Source organism: Notothenia rossii (genome assembly GCF_949606895.1).
Source record: "Notothenia rossii genome assembly, chromosome: 8".
Classification (NCBI taxonomy): Eukaryota; Metazoa; Chordata; class Actinopteri; order Perciformes; family Nototheniidae; genus Notothenia; species Notothenia rossii.
This window is the reverse complement of record NC_136906.1, coordinates 69373061-69386840: the sequence shown is the minus strand read 5'-3', so window position 1 is coordinate 69386840 and position 13780 is coordinate 69373061.

Below are 13780 nucleotides of genomic sequence, written 5' to 3'. Positions count from 1 at the left end.
ATGTGCGGGTGGGAGGGAGGGAGGGGCGGGTGTAGTGAGTGTACTGTGATATTACAATATATATAATGGCATCGATTATTGTACACTATAATGAAATAAAAAGACTTGTAAAAAAAAAAAGTCATATAGTTACACATTGATCAAGAGGTTAATTTATTTGTTGATGCACCCAAGGCAGTCTTATTTTAACAATAATTTCAAATGAGAAATAATCAGAAAGACACACGGAGTGATTTGAGAATACTGTTTTCCATCAGCAGATAAAACTCTCACAATGACTCAAATTTAAGTTAGTTTGAATTTCATATATAAGTTTCATAAAGGAAGTGATATTTAAGTGTTCTTTCAGGTCTCATTATGGAAATTTAAATCAAATTCAGAAAATACTTTCAAGCTTGTGTACGTGTTCGACGTCTCTATTGCACTGCAATACTCTCCTGATATTCCTTATTTTCTTTATCCTCCATTTTTAAATAACTATGCTGATCTCTATGTGACATATGAAGGTGAAGGGAGATGTTTTGATGAAAAATGTGAAGAGAAAAGAAGTGTGAATGTGAGTGAGGATGTGGATGAGCAAAATTGGATGTTTATAAGTAAAGAACGGCAGCAGAGGCTGATGGATGTTCCTGTTCTTTCTTGTTATCTACCTTGGTCAAGCATCGCCATGGATTCAAAATGATTTTGTTCTTTCTGTCTCAATCGATGGGGGCTTTGACCATTGATGGGATTGAACTGGATAACCTCACGCACCAGCAGCGCAGGAGTGAACTGTTGGAAGAGGGGAAATCATTTTGTTGATTAATGCTTTTCATTTGTCACATTGATTTGTTTGGACCTATAAGGGGTTTGAGCATGTGATGTAATCTTGAGTAATACATGGTTTTCTTTTAATGCATTTGTTCATTTATTCAGTAATATAACCAAATGCAACATGAAAGCAGAAAAACAACATGATAAGATCTGATTCAAATCTATTTTCCCTCACAATTATTCCCTCAGGTTCTGCTCCCCCTCCTGCTCTTTTTCTCACCTTCCCATCATTCATTCTCACACCTCTTTCCCGTATTATTCTCATGTTTTTGCCTCTTATTTCTCCACTGTCAACCCTGCTATTCTTCAATAACAGCCCCACACAGAGACAGAGAAAGGATGATGCTGGGCTGAGGGCAGGGAGGGAGATGAGGTGGAATAATCATGCAGGAAACAGAGAAGCTGCCTGTCAAACCTTCATCTCCACCTCCTTTATATCAAGCCAGTAGAGTTCAACTCTCTCTCTCTTTCTCTCTCTCTCTCTCACTCTCACTCTCACACACACATAACCTCATACCTAGGCTGTGATATCTCCCCATGTGAGGGGGCATCATGCTTGGCTTGCTCTCAATCCTGTAGCCGTATAAGCCCACTAACCCCCATCGTGTCTCCATCCCCCACCCCCCTCTGGGTTGAGAGTATTACCTCCCACTGTAGCATGTGGCTGCATGTGACTGTATTATATGTGTGTGCAGTGTGCACTGGGTCATAGGGTGCAATCTACTATACTGTACTTTGATATAATGCTTAGTTTGCGGTGAAGGATTCCTCATGAAAAGTCCCTTTAGAGAACAGCTGAAAACAGTGAAGAGTGTCTGCGTGTAAACTGTGTAGGTGTGTGAACCATCATCCACCACTGAACAACATGGAATTGTGTTATCTGGAAGCGTGAGTTTTCATTAGTGTAGATTAATCACTAAGCCATTTTGTTTCTGTGACTGTTTGTGTGGCTGAAATGAATCAAATGACCTCTGTTCCTCGTTGGTTATTCTCCATTGACTACAATGCCAGAATTGGTTTCCTCCAGACGTTCGTCCTCCTCGTGAACTTCATGCCTTTCTGCAACCTAGCCGGAGAGAAGAATATATGGTACATTTTGATCTAGACAGAGCTGAGTTAAAGGTGGGGTAGGTAAGTTTGAAAAACCGGCTCGAGATACACTTTTTGTTATATTCCATGGAATGCTCTTAACATCCTGAATACCTGAAGTGCTTTGACAAAAAAATCCATAAAAAGATTTTATCTGTGGAAGCCGTAGTACTGTAAAAAGCACGACCAATCATCTGAGCCGGCCCGGCTAAAATAACTGGATGGCCTACCTGCCTGTCAGCCTTCCATCCGTGCACAAACTTATCTCGTGTTGGTCATGTGCGCGTTCGTGTGTGTTGGAGGAGGGGCTCTGTAAGGAAGTGGCAGATTTTTTCCATTGTGTATTTTCAAATTCTATCGCACTCGAGCTGGTTTCTCCAAAATCACCTACCCCACCTTTAATAAGTGTTGACTTCATTAGCTGCTTGGCCCAGATATATGTAGTAGACAAACAACCCTAGTGTTATTGTGTTACAGGGGATAATAACATATTTGTAACATACTTAAACATGTCACAGAATTTACAGGACTATGTTTGAGATTTGGCTGCTTGCAGGCCACAATTAACCTCTAAAAGTTAATCTATCTCCAACTTTAGCTTTGCCCCACTTGGCCGCTGTTCTGGTGCGTTTTTGGCATTACATTTTTTTTAAAACCTACACACAAGGCAAGCTGGAAACTGTTTGGGTGCCAAAAACAGAGGTTAATTGCAACGTCAGTTTGTTTTCAAATTGCTTTTTAAATTCCTTACAGATTTTAACAATGATAGCAACTTGTTGTTGCTTAATTATGTAATCTTGTGGCCCTTTAATGTAGGCGGTTCCTGTGTCAAAATCTATGTTTTATTGTGCTCTCTGCTCTTTACTTGGCTGCAACAGGTGCCAGACAACAAATGTTGCCCCCAGGGCCCTCAAACCGGTTAATCTACCCATGCAGAAGTTTCGTTTTTTTTTTACAATTTTCCAGGTTCAAGGTTCAAGGTTCTTTATTGTCAAACTAACATAGCTACAGAGTAATTATGTCGTTGAAAATCATAGGTCACAGGCTTCTCCAACAATGCAACACAACAGATAAGCAGACAATATTAAAACAATATTAAAATATACTATATTAAAAGTAATACAAAAAGAAAAATTGTTTTAAAAAAGTGAGGGAAAAAAAGTGGAATAGTGCAATACGAGTCTATATACAAGTTATTGGAATGATATATTAGATAATAGATAAATAATTAGTAATAAGTAGCAGATGAATGTTATGAAATTGTTTCAGCAGTTCAGTTGTTTAACAGTCTTATTGCCTGTAGCCATTGATGAAGCTGTCTCTGAATCTGGTTGTTTTTGTCCGGATGCTGCGGTAACGCCTGCCAGACGGCAGGAGACTGAACACTTTGTGGCTGGGGTGATGGGGGTCTTTTATAATCCTGAGGGATTTCTTCCTGAGCCGCTGGGAGTAAAGGTCCTCCATGGATGGCAACTCCGTCCTGGTGATGTTCTCTGCAGTTTTCACCACCCTCTGTAAAGCCTTATGATTAAGAGCGGTGTAGCTGCCGTACCATACTCTCTATGGTACACCTGTAGAAGTTGCAGAGTATCCTGGAGTCCATGTTGAACCTCCTCAGCCTGCGGAGGAAGAAGAGCCGCTGTCGAGCTTTCTTGCTGATGGTGGTGGTGTGAAAAGTCCATGTCAGGTCCTCAGTGATGTGGACCCCAAGGAACCTGAAGCTGCTGACTCTCTCCACGTAGTTCCATTGATGGCGATGGGGGCGTGTCCCTCTCTCTGCTGCTTCCTGTAGTCCACAATCAGCTGCTTTGTTTTGCTGACGTTGAGATGGAGGCATAGGCGGCGCGTGAGGCTCAGGTTTGGGAAGGCTAAATAACTTTTTTTTACCTGACGCTGCCCGCCCCCGGCGTCTATAGAAAAGAGATCAACTCAGTGAAAGCACCGCCTGCTGACCGATCAGAGCTCAGTGTGCGGAGGTTAAATCTATCAAGCCATATTACAGGAGAAAGGAAATACAGTTTAAACTGCTGTATGCAGAGAAGGCGCCGACGTGTCGCACTTATCATTCATACCACACTGATATCCTATCATCAATCATATAATATCACAATATTTCCTTATCTGAGTCAGCTTCTCGAGCCGTATCTGGCCGTGCAACACTTAGTTACATTGTCACATATAGCCTACTGTATGCAGACGTATTATTTTAAGCAACACATTAAGTTGACGAAACACTCAACTCAAATAAAGTCAGATCCCCTCGTGTCTTAGATGGGGCAGTATCATAAAACTGTTGTATGCTTTCAAACACTTGATAGTTTATTTTTTAACCAGTTGTTCTGTATTCTCCTTGCAGGTGCAACTATGTGGCTTGTATCCTGGATTATATGTTTAAGTCATGGATGTTTAAAGTTCATATTTGTCTAATATTAGTTTACTTTTCATTAATGAAGTATGACGCTGCGCTGTCAGTACATTTGTCCATGTTTGTGATTGGTCAAATGTAGCTAACCCCGCCCCTTTCACGTGAACGCGTTCTCAGCTGGAGAGAGAAACCCTTGCTTGATTTACCGAGTTGATAACCAGCGTCGTAGGACCGCTTAGCGAGAGCGCGTTTGTTACGGCCGTCCACACAGCGGCGTGCGTTGACGCTTCACCATTCACTTTGAATGGGGTGACGTCACTTTTTGCCGAACTGCATTGTGGGAATCGACGCGGAGCGTTGCTGGCGTGGCTCGCTGCAAAACTTGAGCAATGTTCAACTTTTGACGCCTCGGCAGAAGCGTCAGCCAATCGAATCATATGCCAGTACAAGCTCTAGCCAATCAAACCGCTGCTTGTGTGTCAGGGGTGGGAGATTCATGGGATTGGTTGTTGGTCGAGTTTCAGACACGCCCGACGGCAAGCGACAACGCACGCCGCTGTGTGGACGGGCCGTTAGGGTTACTTAAGATAACTCTAACATATCCAGGGTATGTTAAACTGGCTTCGTACAGGGCACAGGTGGCTGCATAGCAGCGCTAATGTCAAAGACACAAACATTATACATTATACATTATACATTATATTTGTATTTTACCAGGATGCAGTGACACACATATTTGGGAAGGCTTAGCCTTCCCTAGCCTACAGTACCCGCCGCCCCTGGATGGTGGTTGTTATCCGGGCACCAAGATGTCAGTTTTCCGACCTCCTCTCTGTACGCCGTCTCGTTGCCGTCTGTGATCTGGCCGATTAGGCGGTCGTGTCGTCAGCAAACTTCACGATGGTGTTGGAGCTGTTTGTAGCCACGCAGTCGTGAGTGAACAGGGAGTAGAGGAGAGGGCTGAGCACGCAGCCTTGAGGGGCACCGGTGTTGAGGATCAAGGTGGAGGATGTGATGTTTCCCACCCGCACTGCCTGGGGTCTGCCCGCCAGGAAGTTCAGGATCCAGTCACAGAGGGCGCTGTTGAGCCGGAGGTCTCTGAGCTTGATGGCCAGCTTGGAGGACACAATGGTGTTGAATGCTGAACTGTAATCAATGAACAGCATTCTCACATACATGTATTCCTGTTCCTCTGGTCCAGGTGTGAGAGGGCAGTGCGGATGGTGTGGGCTATGGCGTCGTCTGTGGACCTGTTTGCTCTGTAGGCAAACTGCAGGGGGTCCAGAGAGTCAGGGAGGGAGGAGGTGATGAAGGTTTTTGACTAACCGCTCAAAGCACTTCATAATGATGGAGGTGAGTGCTACTGGGCGGTATTCATTGAGGCTGGTGATTATTGTTTTTTGGGGGACAGGAACGATGGTGGAGTGTTTGAAGCATGTGGGGACTACAGACTGCAGCAGGGACCTGTTGAAGATGTCTGTGAACACCTCTGCCAGCTGAACTGCACATACCCTGAGAACACGGTCAGGGATACCAACAGGTCCAGGAGCCTTGTGTGGGTTAACCCTTTTAAAGGATTTGCACACATCTGCCCTGTTTAAAACAAAAGGGCAGGGCTCCTGGTCCTTCTGTGCCTCCACAGCCTGGCCGCTCTCAAAACGTGCAAAAAAGCTGTTCAGCTCATGTAAATCTGAACTGAATGTATCTAAATTGGAGAATGCAAATGTTTCTGTGGTTAAACTCAATCTCAAAAGGGCAAAAAACAATCAACAAAAACAGTAACACTTTACAATAAAAATCTCTTAATTGACCAAATGGTAGTTTTTGTTTCAGTCATATTCAAAATATCAGGTAAAATAATTCTCAGTAATCCCATGATGACTAGCCATGTTTAAATTGCAGTGAGCGGTATGTATCTGTTGTTGATTTATTTTTTAAATGTACTGGTGCACCACTATCATGATTCATAGATGGTGTATTGGTGCACAGTCAGTGTAGAAACATCACCCACCCCCACCCAACACACTCACACAGAGACTGTCAAGGTCACTGTATTTCACACATCCATATATCTTCCCTGCTCTGGCCTAAATGGAAGGTAGGACTCACACAAAGAGAGAGTCAAAGTATTGCTTTAGGCGCCTGTGTGTGTGTGCGCGTGTGTGAGGGTGCATTCATTTGTGCCTGCGTGCGTTGAGGTGAATTATGGCCTGCACTCACCATTAAAACCACCAGGGAAAGCTCATACATAGCTTCATTACTCCCTTTCTCCATCTTTGCCTCCCTCTATCCGTCCTTCTCCACAGTAATATCAGTGATGGTGTGTTGGCTGGCCAGACAAAGGGCTAATCCACCCTAAAGAATGAGACAAAAAGTCAAATAAGACACACATTTAAAACGATATAATTGTAGTAATTATCAGATATATATTCCAACAGTTTCCTACAATTTCCAAGGAACAATACGTCTACAATTTGCACCAAAACACTATCAGCTGACATGTGACCAATGACCTACAGACCAGACGCTGCCTGGCTATAGCTGGTCCGGTCAATTTATCTCTAATGACTTTTATTTGCATGTTGTGTCTCTTTCAATGTCAGTCTGGGTCCCCGCCGCCTCTTTTCCCTGATGGTCATATGTATGACAGCATGCACACACATATTTGTGACAGTGTGTTATTCCCCCACCCTTCTCTCAGAGGCCTCTTTCTCATCTGTGTGACATATGTGTTTATGAGTGTGTGTGCTGACTCTGACCTGAACATCTGTGTGTTTATATGTTTGGCCGTGCATGATTGCAAGTACAGTAAAACTAGCGGCTTCGCTCTCTGACTTTGTTTATTAAGACTGCAGAATGTTGCACGAGAGCAATGTTTGCAAGCCTGCACGCAAGGAGCACTAACCCCTACATGCTGTGTTGTTTTGATGTGTGTGTGTGAGTATTGTCGTCACAGGTGCCTCTCATAAAAGCAGATTATTTGATCATCTATGTGCCATAAAACAATAAGGTGACCTGATGATCCATGGCCACTTTTTGAGTCATCTGATAAAGCCCGTCATCCTCTCATCCCCGATGTCCAAACTGAAACGACTACCTATAGTGTTATTCATTTAATCTAAAACCTAACAATGTTTTCCTAAAGTTTAAGCAGTTGTACGTTTACATTATTTAAGATTTCATATGGAGTCCATTTTAATAAAACCTACATCTATACGTGAATGAATTAAGTCTCTCATCAAGAGATCTTTGATTTTTAACTGATCAAATGTCTGATTCTAAGATTGTGTTTTTGTGTATACAGTAAGGTCCGTCACATTGAACCACAGAGGGATTATGACGGGTTTTAAAAAGCGAGCAGTACGAAACAAGGGTGGAGAAATATATATTCTAGAAGAAGACCAGTAATGGCCATGTGGTCGTTCACTGGCAAACATCACCCAAGAGGAATGGATGATCCTCAGGACGGAACAAAGGAGATCAGGTCTGGGGGAGGGGTAATGACAGAACCAGAAGACCTCACTGATGATGGTGATATAGAGTGTGTGAGGCAGTTAATATAGTGCAGGTTACTATAGAGCTCCATAAAATGCTCTGCAGAATGTCCTGCTGTAGAGACACGTGGGCCCCCCTCTCGTGCCCGATAGATATTCTTACCATTTTAGAATTTGTTTACTAGATGATTTTAAAGATGCGGTCTGGGCTTCACACATGTGGCTCAGATGCGAATGCTCTGAATGAGAAACTGTGTCCTGTATTTGTTCCTGTTTTGTGTTCCACTTGGCTCAGCCTTTCTGTGCGTGTCTGCAGCTACGGACGGGGTCAAAAAGTGATGAGCAGAAAAACGATGTGACATCCCCCTGTCAGCATGCACCAGTGCACTTTGAAAGACAGCCCTACAGTATATTGGCATTTTTCTCATATGTTAGGCCTCAGGCTTGTATGCACCTATGTTCCTAATGTTTTTCCACTACATTGCACAATTCCAGGAACAGCGACTAAGCATGCACGTGCAGCTCATACTCCAATTTCTAGAACATTGTGTAAAGTGTAAACATGCTCCTTGTGTTTATTTAAGTGTGTTGCTCTAAAGATGCTTTTCAAATTGCAATCCTTTTCTTTTTTATTTGAATTGTTTTCTTTAAACAGAAGCAAGACAGAGGCATAAAAGGCTAAATACATTTTGTTTGTATGAAGAATCATTGTGATGTGAATCAAATGCAACTGGATGAAAAATAAAGTTTGTGTCTATTCTTTTAAATTAGAAAACTGCTTTTTTAATTCAAATAGAAAATCCATGTGCCTTTTATCAGTACATCTATAACCAAAAAAATGCTTCGTTTTGTAACAATTTACGTAATTTCCTCGCTGTTTATCCCATACTGCCCATAACCCTGAGATGCCTATTCCTATTAAAATATGCGAAAAGACACACAAATGCACTTAAACAAGTGTGACACTGATGAATACACTTAGGCCTGAAAAAGGACAGGATCAGAAAAAGAGCAAGGCGAGCGCCGGTGGCCTTCACCAGCCCCCGTGTGGGCTCGTGGAGAAAAGACCATTGTGAGAGCGCCGAAACGAGACCTTAATGCTCACTTTTTAAACGGAATCTTTTTGTCCAAGCCTAACAACAAGAAGAGGGGGCAAATGAAAGAATACACTCTAATAAGAATACGAAATATTAGAGAGATCTAGCAATTGTGTGTTTTCAGAGATGTTTATGTGCTGTCAGAAGGCCTTGGCGAAAAGTGCGGTGAGGACCGATGAGGAGGAGGAACACAGTGATACACACAGACAGGTCAGCACCTACACCCACATTTATCTATTCATAGAAACAGACATAAGCTCCATCAAGATAGGGCTGAGTCGCCTGCATTTTGATTAGCATTCAAAATGAGATGGACATGCCTCACTGAGATCTGTCGGGGTGATGGCAATCTCAGGGGGAAACAGAAACGAGTCCTCTCTCTGGCTATACGACATAAGAACCTCATAAGAAGAGGTTTTGCTGAAAAATACAGTTAAATGAGAAGATTGACCACTCTCCTATTGGTTAAATATGAGCCAGTTGCCAAGCATTTATAATAGAAACAGGGTGAAACACTAAGGTAAGAAAAGGTCCCTCACATAACCCCATGAGCTATCTGGCTATTAACTGTAGCTCTAACATCCTTACTATCTTTTTGATCGGCGTTGATTTAAGTTTATACTCCCCTAAGGATTTTTTCCTGTGAACATTTCGATTTGGATACATACAAACAAACAAGAAATCTCAATATTGTACCAGGTATTAGGTAATGGAGAGTTCTATCAAGTTGTAAAACTGTTCATTTTTATTTGTATCTCCCAAAGTCTCATGGTGAACCGTAGGCCTGCATGGCCATATGTTCAAGTGTGTGTGAGCTTTGTTTATGCCTGGATAAGGCTCTCAAAAGGCTCATCTGTGCGTAACATGAGAGCGTACACGTGAGATATTTTATTTTCCATGCACACAAAGAGAGATGAGCGATAAGATGTCTGCGTACTGTGTTAGTTCACTTTTAGGACACTGGCTTTCTGCCAACCTCGGCCTCTGACTGTGTGGAAAGAAGCTTCAATCTCATGACATGAATGCGGACAGCCTGACATTTACAACATCAACAAATATTGCCAAGGAACATGATTACATGGATACAATGTAGACAGTACAAAATTAAGTAACAATATTTCCTTTTCCCTTTCCCTCCCTAATACAACTGGCAGCCAGCACTGATTAAATTAAAAAACTACTTGTTGTCAAGTAAAAAAAGTTAGAGAGTAGCATCTTTTTATCTCCACAAAATGTCAAATACACACTGTTCTGTCCTGTCCTTCTTGAATGAGACAGCTCTCCTTATTTCTAGCCTTCCTTAAAGAACATATTTTATCTGAGATTTTTCCGACTAAGCACAAAAACATCTTGCACAAGTGCTGAAAAGTTTTTTGAGTGTCAGAGCACACGCGCCACCATGTCTTTCAGAGACAAGGAGCTGCTGACTAGAGCAAAACCTCAGAACAAGTCACTGCCATGTCAAACGCCAGACTGCTGGTTCATTACAACTTTACTCACTTACTTTTTCACTGATAGAAAACCTTACTAAAGAGTAACAAGAAGGGTACATGTTAAAAAGAGCTATACCAAAAGATCTGGAAGATGCTAGTATCCTATATTTTATCATTAAAAAAAATTAAAAAACGAATTTGTGGACTTATTTTATGTCATAGTGCAATATCCAAGGTCTAGATTAGCTGTTATGCTAAAGATCTCAAACACTATTTAAATTATATATTTTACATTGTTTACATACTTTGGAGAGAGTCCGAAACTATACATAAATCGTGCAAGTCCTTGAAATATATGCCAAGGCAGTATGAAATGAAGGAGATGCTAATTGATCATTATAAAGTATAATAAGTACTATTTTTAGTCCCTCAGTATCAATTTGGCCTGAACAATTGCGTGAAGCGTGTGTTTGCGTGCGTGCACACTATACAACATCGATAATCTATCAAGTTGTACAGAGTTGATACATTTTTGTAGAGAATATTCCTCAGTTTCAGCTTCCTATGTGAGAGGATTTGCTGCTCTTTTTAAGGAAATGAATATCTCAGGATGTTGGATTTCAGACAAAATTAAAATTAAAAAGACATTAACAATAAATAACCAAATTCAGAAAATGATCATAGATAAATGGATGATAAAAATAGGAAAGAATTGCATCTCTGGTATTCAGAGATGAAAGGGATTTGTGAGGGAAGCAGCTGATAAAAAAAGAATACTGAGGCAAAAACAGGTCAAAGGAAAGGAAGAACAGAGAGGGACAGATGGAGAGATGAGGAGATATCACTCTTCAGGGGTCAAACCAGGACTGAATGGCGATGGAGGGACAGATAAGGAGCGCCCGTCCTCCTGTGATTCGAGGGCTCTGTCAGTCTAAGCTTCTGGCCAGAGATGGAGCTGGTTGCCAAGGAGACACGCCACCTTCAAGCAGGACGATGGCTCAACCCATTCATTCCTGTGACGTGAGCAGCACCGCCAACAGTGACGCGGTGCTCTATGAGCCTGTGTGCTGTGGGACTGTACAGCTGCTGGTGAGAGGAGCTCCATCTGTAGACCCGCCCTGTGCTATTCTCTCCTTGGCAACGCTCCACAGGTTACCTCAAACATATAGACTCTCACTATAATAGAGTCCACCACTAAGCATGTTAGTGCCAACTGTCCTGGCAGTATGTTTCCCCCTCCCCTAGTGACAATGAAATCACAGAGACCATCTTCCTTCTCCCATTGGCTGGGAAGCTCCATGGTGATGCCCTGTGATTGGTCATGCCCAGCAGGCTCTCTCGGCCAATCAGGTTCACTGTATCCAAGAGACTGAAGCATGTAAGGCTATTTAAATCCAACCAGGGACTCACAAGATTGTTCAGATGTATATTTCACAGTGTAAAAAAGAAAAAGCTAGGGGGAAAAGGTTTATGAGTGGACGAATGTGCAAATCCAGACAGACCTGATTGGTGTATAAAGTAGTCGGCCCATGTAGACGGGTTAAAGAGACCCAGAGCGAACTGTGAGTTGAATGAATGAACTTCTTCATCTTGTACTCCTGAACCCTGAGTTTTTCTATGAATATCGATCAAATTCTTCTCTGCACTGATGCTTGAGTTTGTGAAGCTTGAAGACAGCAAAGGGGATGTCTTGGTTGGAAACAAACAGACAGAGGAAGTCAAAGCTGGAGGACTTTTCTGCTGTACCACGGTGGGTCAGGGCGGTCCTTCGTGGAGCAGCCGGAGCAGGACTGTTGCATCAAAGACCAATTTGCAGTGGACCACAACTAGAGTGTGAAACTCTCGCTGACGAACACAGCGTAAGTCCGCGGCCATTTTGAGTCCACTCATTTTCTTGAAACGTCATTCTGTCACGACAAAATGGTAGATAACACCGAATGACGCAGCGCAAAATATTTTTACGAAAAGTTCAAAAATGATTTTGCTGAGTGATAATTTGATATATCTAATATTGTTGTAGATTATAATTAGTTTTACAATGCTAATGTATGTTATTTATTATTTACTTTTCTGTATACTTTTTTTCACATCGGTCTTTGGTTAATAATCATGTAACTTTTTATACAGCTAAAATTAAGGCTACTTGTATTTAACACGAAATATTGCTTTCATTTACTAACATTAATGTTTCTACACACGTCGTTCTGTGTCACAGAGAGCTGATATATCAATAGATCGAGCTTACAGGATTATAAAGAATGACTTGTGTGTTTTTCACATGATTGAGAGGAGAGGTGAAAGTAGGTTACAGCTAGGATCGCTGCTCAGAACTACAGTATGACCCTGACAACAACAGGACGACACCAACCGGCGTTATGGGAATTGTAGTCAGAAAGTAGTAGAATAAGGAGCCTGCCTCATGAGGATAATAAACCTCAAAGTGTAGGTTTACGAAAGCAAAATGTACAAAATATACAGTGTTTGATATATATTCAAGTCACACTTTATTATATCTTTGATTTTTGCTTTAAACATATTTTAGAGATCAACACAGATGACTGATTTTTCTATACTAAAACTGCAAACTGATATTTTCAATTGCTGGAGAATTTTAGTTTTCAGATTTGTGATAAAAGGTTTTTTTTTTTTGTTATATTATTGCAATTAAATATTTGGTCTATTTGTAAGTCTATATTAAAAATGTTCAAGTAGTTAGGGTTGATGTCATATTGTAACAGCAAAATGATTCAGTTTCTGATGACAAGTGACATGTAGTGATGACAATTGTCTTTATGATATATATATATATATATTCAGTGGAGCCGTTTGTTTCTTCTTAGCTGCAATACTACTTTTCTTAAAATGCTTTTAGAAATTATTGCTACAGTGTTTACCCCACATATATCCTTCTACCTGAGGAGATCAAGGCTGCAAAATCTGTCAGCTCTTTTAAGTCACTTTTAAAAACACACTTTGGGATTTTATTAGTAGTCTTGTTTTATTTTCATTTATTCTTATTCTATGTATTTTTGTTTTACAATGTGTTCTAATGTGTAGATGCTGTTGCAATTGACTTGTTTTCTGTGTATTTTTATGTTAAAGCACTTTGTAACTATGTTTTGAAAAGTGCTATACAAAAAGTGTATTACTAATATTATTATTATTACTATATATTTATCTTTTAAAAGGAAAGTTTGTCTTGAATACGTTTTAAAATGATAGCATATTGCTGCTAACACAATAAAGTAATACAAAAGTATGCATTATATTTTTCTCTGTTCTTTCTATTTGTTCTATCTTTTTCATACAAAATTACCAACTCAACATAAATAAATTACTATGAAGCTTCAAACTTAAAATAAAATATATTCAGTCAAAGCCTGAAAGTGAAGACATTGTGGTCTACGTACATTAGTTATATAGTCTGCCTCGTAGTAGCTCACTGATGTGTACTGTATTGTTAATCAGTGTAGGAGGTACATTATGAAG